Below are 9,913 nucleotides of genomic sequence, written 5' to 3' on the forward strand. Positions count from 1 at the left end.
GTATCTTGAACTCAAGAGTTTATCTGTACTTCTCTGTTTGGAGCAACAATTATTGTGAATGAATTCCATATAAGTAACATTTAAAATATGTTGGACACACTACAGAAAGGAAGTTACGAATAAGAATGCAAACACACTTGAAAAATGAATAAAGGAAACTAGAGATGCTCAATAGTAATTTTTTTGATAGTTTTTGTAAAAATCTTGGTGTGTAGCTTAACTTGACTCTACTCCTGAGGAAGCTATCTACACAGGAGTAAAATGTCGTTGAGGAAAGAGCCAGGAATTCAGCCCACATTGAGTTTGATGGGAAGAGGAGTTGGGGAGGTGATTTGAAAGGTGTTTGGTGTTTCTGAGCATCAGTTTAAATGAAGAACTTTAGATACTTTCTAAAAGTCCCTTCTAGTAATTGTTTATACATGCTACTGTCCCATATTCTACTGCTTACTAAAAATTTACAGCTTAATTACATGGGGTTGATAGCATGAAGAAGTGTACATTAAAGTGGACCGATAAATTCTAATACACTGTGTGAAAGTTTGGTTGGCTCAATCTTAATTTTAATACAGTGAAAATTATCATATGCAGCTTTGCCCCAGTTGTTCTTATGATTTTCAATAATTTATACTTACAACAAGTATTTATTAGCAGCCTACAGTAAATAAACACTAGTTTTGTGTATTAGCAATATCAAAAGAAGTAACATAAAGACCCTGTGGCATGTTTCTCCTGTGGGAGCAAATAGCTGCATTTTAGAGTACAATGTGACATTTTCCATAATTTTGAGCAATTACTTTTGCAGGAAAGAAAAGCTACAAGTATGTGATAAACAAGTAACAGAAGAGATATAAGCAACTGTCTGCCATCTAGACTGCTCTTTGGTGCCTCAAATTTTTAATTATAGAAAATAAAGAACTTCCATATTCCAGGCAGACACAAGCAAGACCAGAATTTGTTCAGGTCTGGGAGCAGTAAAAACATGCATTTTCATAATTGTTTGGCTTCCTAAAAATTGTTAAGCTTAAGAACTGGAAAAGAAGGTGATATGAGGCACTTCCCAGTGGCTAGAAGCAAAGGGTTACTTTCCGAGATGATGCGCTTTCAAAGGAAAGCTATTTTTCTCTTGCTCTTTGCAAATTTCAGGGATATAATTGCATGGCTTGAGTCTAGAATACCTAAAGGCCACATGTTAAAAGAGTTTCTCCTCAGTTGGTGTTTTGGGGAGGTGGAAGAACCTGTAAGAGGTAGTTATTAGTGGGAGGATTCAGTTCTGTGGAGTGTATTGTCAAAGAGGGCTGAAGGGTTCTGGCTTCTTTGTTTTATCTCTTTAATCCAGTACATTAAGATTTGTGCCCCCTACACACTCTTCTATGATGATGAGATGAATCAGGCACAACAAACCCAAAGTGCTGCACAAAGATGGACTGAAACTCTTTACTGGTTAATTATTTCTGATATTTATTTTATGAGAAAGTTGGCTAACTGGGGATGCTTAAATATACAACCCTTTGATATATATTCAGCAGAGACATACATAACAAGAAAATTCACGTGACAATGGCTATGTTCTGCTACAAAATGCTCATTTAACAAACAAATGGTTTCATAGGAAACTGTGACATGAAAAACTCATTTATTTAGAAGTCTAATGTATTTGCCTGAAAGTTCAAGATTTGGGGACAATTTAAGACTGGAATACAAGCTGTGTGTCATATATGTTCTACTTACAGATTTTCAAAAGTTTTGAGTCCTCTGACTTTTGAGATATACAGTTTATCCAAATTTCTGACTCCCAGGAAGAAAAAAAAATGCTATTGTCTGTGATTTTCCTCTTGAAGCACCAAAGAATCCTTGATAAAGAATGTATAGAGACTATGAATAGAAGATAACAGAATAAATTGCTGTGGAGAGAGTCAAAATTAAAGGGAGATTGTAAATAGAGTACTAAAGAGGATACAAAAACAGAAAAGTGATGTGAAACAGAGACGACTAGTGAACAGTCTGAAAATTAGAAGCACATTTTTATTTGCAAACATTCTACAAAAGGGTAAAGCAATCTTCAGATGGCCACAGTTTTGCTGACCTTTGGAAGACTCCCTAGAGGCTGTAGAGACTGTTTAGACCAACTTCCCCATAGTTCAGTCTCTGACATGTTAGTGCTTCACATCCAAGGGAAAACACAAATTGGGTTACCACTAAAGTTCACTAATTTATGTTTGTAAAACTCATATACATTTTGAAGGATTTGCTTTTTTAATGCAACTATAATTAAAGACTTGTTGAAGGAAATTACAAAAGATGCTGTCAAATAAGGACGATATTGAAATTTTAAGTTTTGATTCCTAAGCATGTGATAAACTCCATCAAAGGAGCACAGTTAGTATCAAGCTAACTGCCTACTTTCAAGAAATAAAACAAATATTAGAGTCCATAATGATATCTTATTTGGATAGAGCATATTATTTACAAATATTAATTTTCCTCATATGTATTTCTAAGAAGTTGCTATCTTTTCCTTTTATCTCTTGTCTGATATTAACCTCCTTCTCATTACTTGCCTATAGGCTTCTGCAGAGTTCAATATCTATTCTCTCCTTTCATAATGTCTTGAGAATCCTGCACAATCTCAAGGAAAACTATAATACATTATTTTCCAATTTCTAGCATCTCCTTATTGCTTTGGTGTTTCATAAATATTCATGATCCATATCTATTCCTTGAAATTTATTCCATATTTTGGTATATTCTAACACCAATAAAATAAATTTACAATATATTGATGGAATAGAGAATAGAGAGCTCAATTGAAGGTCAAGGTATAGAGGAGCTAAATGAACAAAAACCAAGCAGCATAAAGAAATGTAAAAGAGGCTGTGGATATAACTAAGCACTCAAATGCTTGTACCATATGAAGGAGAATGTGTCTTTGATTCTGAGTAAATACACTTTGTGTTACATGCCTAAAATAGAGACTAGGACCTCTAAGTAATATCAAAATGATTTGGAAAATATAAAACTCTATTGATCACATGGAATTGTATAATATGTGCTTAAATTTAAACAGAAGTAATTCTATATGATGTCACTTGATATGATGTGTATAAGAATTCTATAGGATATCAGTTTGATGAATTCACTTCAAAGAAATGATTGAACCTCATATGGCTCTAACAGGATATTAGTGGAGAGGAGTCTTCCATTCCTGAAAATATTGAATAGAACAGCTCCTCTTTTCTGAAATAAATGGTTTCCACGTCTGCCTTTGAAACCCAGAGCAAACAAAGCAAAACGCACAAAGCAAAGTTAACCCCAGTGCAGTTTGTTTTTCTTGTTCCTTGTATTTGAGGGTCACTGAGAAAGATACTGAGCAGAGGATACTTCATCAGCTCCTCTGATTTTACAATATGAACAGGAAAACTGGGCATGAACAGAATGACTTAGCCATGCATTACATGATAGAAACACAGGTAGAGTTAAAAGATTTCCAAAAGAAAGAACAATGTGAAAATGGAGAGTGATGTAAGAGGAGAATGGGGCTCAATGCAGGCCATGACAAGAGACAAAGCAATAAGAGGATACTTTTCTATTGCACCCAAAATATCCCTTGCAACTGTCTCCTCTGTTGAGGTGGAGTGGAAGGATTGCTGCACTTCTGCTCATCAGCAGGAGTCTTCTTACAGGAACACACAGAGATGATGCTAGAAGAAACAGAGTAACACAGGTGGCAAGATCAGTCTCTCTGAGGGAAGCTATGCAGTTTGTCCTGTGAAAAAAATTTCAAGAAAAGTAAGGTTACAGTAGAACTTAGAACATTTAGGAACATGTTCTAGAATCCTCAGAGACCACCTTCACATCAAATCAGGCCTTGATAATTAGATGATCTGAATCTTTGCATTATGTCAGACATTATAAAAATACAAATCTAACCTATTTATGGTTTAACCCATGGTATAATTCATTCATACATTTTTAAATATAAAGATAAAATTCCTTTTCTACAGTGTTGGTAAAATGTAAATGAGATACATGAATTTAGTAAGATAGTTCTGGAAAAAATATTAGAGAGGAGATTTTATTGGAAATGAATTTTAAGACTAAGAGTGTGAAGGAAAAAAAATCACAAAATTATTTAACGTGAGAGGATTAAATGTATAAGAATACTGTAAGACCTCCTCAATGAAGAAATACTGCATTTCAAGTTGTTATTATGTGATTTTATTTAACTTACTGAAGAAAGTCTAAAGCTAGTATTATTATCTTTAAGTAGTTAGGAAAAAATGGCTGGAGAGATTCAAAGCACTAACTGCTCTTCCAGAAGTCATGAGTTCAGTCCCCAAAGCCAACTTCTGGCAACTCCAACTGCGAAGGACAGCATCTTATTACTGTCTGTAACTTCTGCTCTAAGGGATGTGAAGCCTTTTGCCTGTGTGTGTATCTGCACAGACACAGACATACACATGCACATAATTAAAAAATTATTGAAAACCAAAGAATAAGGGAACATTAATTCAGGCATCAATAGCAATCAACTAGAGGGTGGCTAAGTAATAATTCTCCAACTGAAAGTATAAATTATGTGGATTTTCTTCCAATGGAGAAAATCTTCTGTAATTTGAAGGAAACTATGGAGTTTTGCTCAAACTCTCAATAGAAGTTTGAATAAGCGTGAAAGAGTTTAAATGGATCAAATATAATAGTCCTGTGTTAAACTAGAAATAGTACCTGGTATTTTATATTTTTTTTGTTGGGCATATGCTGTTAATACTGTTTTTGGAGATACAACTGTTTATTGATGTGTTAGAAACCTTGAGAAGAGAATACTATCTTAAAATAGAACGTACGGAATGGTTTTACAAAAGATTTTTTTTTCGTTTTTTATGTGTGTGATGTCTGCATGTATGTCTATGCCCATGTGCAGGATCTGTGATTGTGTAGACCAGAAATGGGTGGAAGATTCCCTGGTACTAGCGTTGGCCATAGCTGGGAGTGGCTATGCAAATCTGGTTCATTTGTAAGAGAAACAATTGCTGTAAATCTCCAAACCAGCTCTTCATCTCCTAACTGTATAAAATACTTTAATGTTCATGGGAATTATATTTTGCAGAGACTTAGAACCAAAACTGATGAATGTCTTTGCAGGAAATGTAAAATCTTTGTGAAGAACAGAGGGATAACAAGGTTTCTGAAAGCAAAGACAAAGAAATCATCAACTTCCCAACAGAACTGGTTAAAAATGAGAAATACTGTGGATGGAAGGTCTCTGGATTAGGAAATCAGAATGTTCTTTGCCTGTTTACTGACCATTAGAGTGAGAAATGGATAGAAGGGGTGGGAGCAGGAACTGAAAGCTTCCCACGTATGCCTGTGATAGGCTATTTACAGGGGTGACAACAGAAAGTCAATTGAGGGAGAAACTACTCTATGGTACATCATTACTGGGAGTCACCAGGGTGAGAAATGGTAAGGAACTAGGAAAACAAACTACTTTAGTCTGTAGATGGTCATTATTGTAGTTTGAAGAAAACATTAACCAACTTGGAACAACTTTAACATTCTGGCCATGATTAAGAGGATTAAAAGCCAAAGGATCAAACCATGAGCGGTGTTTTCAAGAAAATCAGCAAATTTTCCAGAAAAAAAATGGAGAAGCATTTGAAGATTTTCTTTGATACATTTCCTTGAACTTTAAAAGTAAGGATCCTGGAAAAACTACATTGATTAAATAAATGAGGCAGATTGCATTATCTATAAATAATTCTTTTAGTCTTTAATAACTGTTGGCAGAGACTGCTCAGTTGTTCCCAGTTGCCTGGAGCTGAAATAATCACACAGAAATTTGTGTTATTTGCAATACTATTTGACCAATAACTTAAGCACATTTCTGGCTAACTCTTATTTCTTAAATTAACCCATTTCTATTAATCTGTGTATTGCCACATGGCTGTGGCTTACCTGCAAGAATCTGTTGTGTCTGTCTCCTGCAAGCAGGTGCACGGCTTCTCACCAACTCTGCCTACTCTCTTTCTACATTTCTGTTTGGATATCCTGCCTGGCTTTAGTCCTAAGCCTTTGGCCAAAGCAGTTTTATTCATTAACCAATTAAAGCAGCACATATACAGAAGTACTTGACACACCATTTCCCCTTTTCCGTTTAACTAAAAAGGAACATTTTTAACTTTAACATAGTAAAGTCATATATGACAAAATGGGTATCATGCAAGAAGTACAATTACAATATTTATATCTACTTCATCTTTTATTGTAATTAAGGAAAACTATGGATATAACTATCTTTTCTTCAACTCCATCAAAGACCCTGGAAGGATGTAATATTACCTAAGTTAACAGGAAGTGCATTGTAAAAAACTTCGAAAACTCTGGAATTGACCTTGACATCTTATTTTCTGAACAGTAACCCAAAGTTCTTCTGCAACATTGGGGCATCCATCTTTAGCCTACAGGTGCATTGTATCTAGCAGACTTTTCCATGAAGCAAGAAATTTCAAAAACAGTTCCATCTATATTGGCAGTTTGCCAGTCACTTGTCCTGAAAACATCTGACACACTTTTTCATGAAGCAGGAACCCTGAGGGACTGTCTCACCTTCTTTAGGCAACTTCAGCAGTCATTTTTTTGTTGTTGTTGTCCTACATGTCAAGTTTACACAGAATAATATCAAGCAGTCCAGGAAAGAGCAGTTTCTTGACCAAATGCCTAATAAACACCATAAGGAAGTAGCCTCTTCAAAGTCCATCATCCTCTTGAAGTAATTTGTGCTTCCAGGAGCAGATGTGTCTCATTGCCATGAAAAGTCCTAAGTTCTTAAAACATTTTAAATACCATATTCCATAGGTCTTTTAAAGGTTTTAAGATTATCTCTGTAACTGAAACATATCTGTATATATCTAGAAAACCTAACTAACACAACTACAAGCTTGACTATTATAGATGGCTTTCTATTGACCTGTATTCCTTAATTATACATTACATTTTTAAATGAGCTACACAAACACAATACCTTAATAAAGAGAAGAAATATAAAAAAATTGACCTAAAATTTGTACCAATAGACCAAGATCCATACCAATGAAAAGTATTCAAATCTTTAGCATATCCCCGTTTAAATATAAACAATCATTTTTAAGCAATATATATTAATTTGGGCATAGTTCCCTCTGATCTGCTTCCTAATTTTGTTGGTTGAAGTAACTTCTTGGGATCTTCATGGCAACCTTTTAGGGGTCCATTAAACCACATTAGTCTGGAAAGAATCCACAGGTACTGATTCTCTGTGGAAACAAAAGAGGAACCTCTTTTCCAAAGCAATAAATGCTTAGACCCAAATTTTGAAGTTAAGATACTTTAAAATATATATCTTGGTTTATCTTAGCAGCCCATACAATGAAATGTCTGTCTATAATTAGCTCATTCACAGTCAAAAAATTCAAAGGAAATATAATAATATACATAATCCAGACTCTCTGTGTATATTCTATCTTTACATGACTTATCTTTCTTTACTGCTTTAATCTATGACATGACTGTCTGTCTGTACTGTCTCTTTAAAGACTTTGTTTTATTTTTTTTAAAAAATAAACTTCTTTTTCTAACTTTCTATTCTTTCTTCTCTCTCCCAAGCCAATGCACATTTTTAAACATACTGTGACCCATTTAGATGTCTTTTTCATCTGAATTTGTCTTTATTGTGTATCTGTAATCCTTTTATGACTAGGACCACTTCTCAAAATGCTAAGTGCCATGACTAGGATTAAGGGCTGCTTTGCCTTTTGGCTCAGGTCACCCCAACATGGCAGAGGTATGTTCACTTCCTCTGAGACATATCACCTCAACTCTGGGAAGCACCGTGCAGCGTATCAACCCTTTTTGTCTTAGTATAGGCTAAATCTGCCATGTAGTCCCCTAGTGGGCTGGAAATATCTCTGCATATAGTTACAGGAATTTGCCACTGAGCCATGGGCTTGGTTTCAGCTACTTTCCTCCCAACCCCAAGCAGATATAAAAGCATCTGAATCCAAAGTGAATGGCGGGTATCAGTACCCAAATGTTTCAGACCATGTTGATGTGCCAATCTATTGGCAGAGGCTGCTCATTCATTCCTGGCTGTCTAGAGCTGAAATAATCTCACAAAAATCCATATTAATCGCAATACTGTTTGGCCAATAAATTAAGCTATTTCTGACTAATTTTTATATCTTATTTTAACCCATTTCTATTAATCTTTGTATCACCATGTGGCTGTGGCTTACCTGCAAGTTTCCATTACATCTGTTTCTTGTAAGCATCTACATGACTTCTCACTGAAAGTATATGACCCATTGATTATTCTTCCTGTAATCCCATTGTCTATCCTTCATGATCATACCCAGACAACGTATGGTCCTATAGCAACTCTTTCTGTATCCCTGTCATCTGCTCATCACAGGTGGACAGTATATAATTCTATGCAATGTGTGGTCCTCTATCTATCCTTGGAGAAGGCACTATACCATGAAGTCTTCTGTCCTTTAAGTTTCTCATCTCAAATCTTCTCATTTCTAAATACAGATTGAGTCCCAGCTTCAATATTTTTCAGAATTCCATCCCTCTCTGTGGTGTCCCACTATTTCTTGATCTTCAAAACAATATCTTTGAATCTGTAGAAGAGGAGTTTGGAATAGAAATATATAATTGTGTATCATCTGTTCTTGCTGTCTATCAATCATGACAGATTGCCAGCTTTATACCTTTAGTGATTAATTTAGGGTAGATGTAAATAAAGATGATAATATGGTAGAAGAAATTAAGGAAGTTGAAATTTGATATGGAATTGTAGAGTAACATTATTAAGAGTATTGAAGTTGTTTATCCCAAATACTTGCTAAATATTTGATCTATAATGTCCCCAAAGTCCATGTGTTAAAATTCTAGTTCACAGACAATGTTATTAAATAAAATGGTGGTAACATTAAGTGCTAGGCCCTTGGGAGAGTCTTTAGGTAACTGATGCCTGCTTAAAGGAACACTTTCTCCTTTTTTCTTTGCTTTTAGGCAACACAGGAAGAGATGCTTATTGCTACATACTCTTTCTTTTAAGGTATATGTTTTTACACAAGCTCAAAAGCAATTTGCCCTATTGTGCCTAGATTGTTACATTCACATTTGGAAACCAAAACAAACCCTTTCACCTCAAAATTTAATCCAATGAGAATTTGTTACTTTAATGGAACACTGACTGGCTTAGTTAGTGTTACTGCCTGAATATACATAACACACTTTTCTAAGTAAACTAAGTGATTGATCCCTATGCAACTTGTATATTATAAGTCTTAAAGAAATTAATATACTTTTCTTGTTTCTATTATGATAAAACTAATATATTTCTATTGTCATGATTCTCTCTTGTATTATATTTCAAGCATATGAAAAGGGTTATTAATAAATTGATGACACCCAAACAATATTTTGAAAACAAGTCCCTACGCAAATAGAAACAAGCTGCAAATATTCAAATTCTTAAAACAATATATTGAAATTCTTGTATGATTTCGATACTAAAGAGTGTTTAGATATTCAAATCACACTAAATGTAAGACAAATTTTTCTTAAAATAATTATGAGGATATGAAAGACTGATTTACAACAGATGAATAAAGCAGATAGCATTTAGCGATTTGGAATAAATTATTTCATTACAAAATTTAGAAAACAATTGCAGTTAAACTTGTTTTTCTCCTCTTTTCTTTCTTTTTAATAATTTCTTATATTTCCTTTTTAAAAAAAGAAAACAAACTACCCTTTTTCATTATATATACAAATCCACTCCTCAAAGATGGTACAAGGCTCTCCCTACCATATCTAGGCTGAGCAAGGTATCCATTCTAAGAGAATAGGTTCCAAAAAAACCCAGTACAAG

Source organism: Microtus ochrogaster, unplaced genomic scaffold, assembly GCF_000317375.1.
Source record: "Microtus ochrogaster isolate Prairie Vole_2 unplaced genomic scaffold, MicOch1.0 UNK9, whole genome shotgun sequence".
Taxonomy (NCBI): Eukaryota; Metazoa; Chordata; class Mammalia; order Rodentia; family Cricetidae; genus Microtus; species Microtus ochrogaster.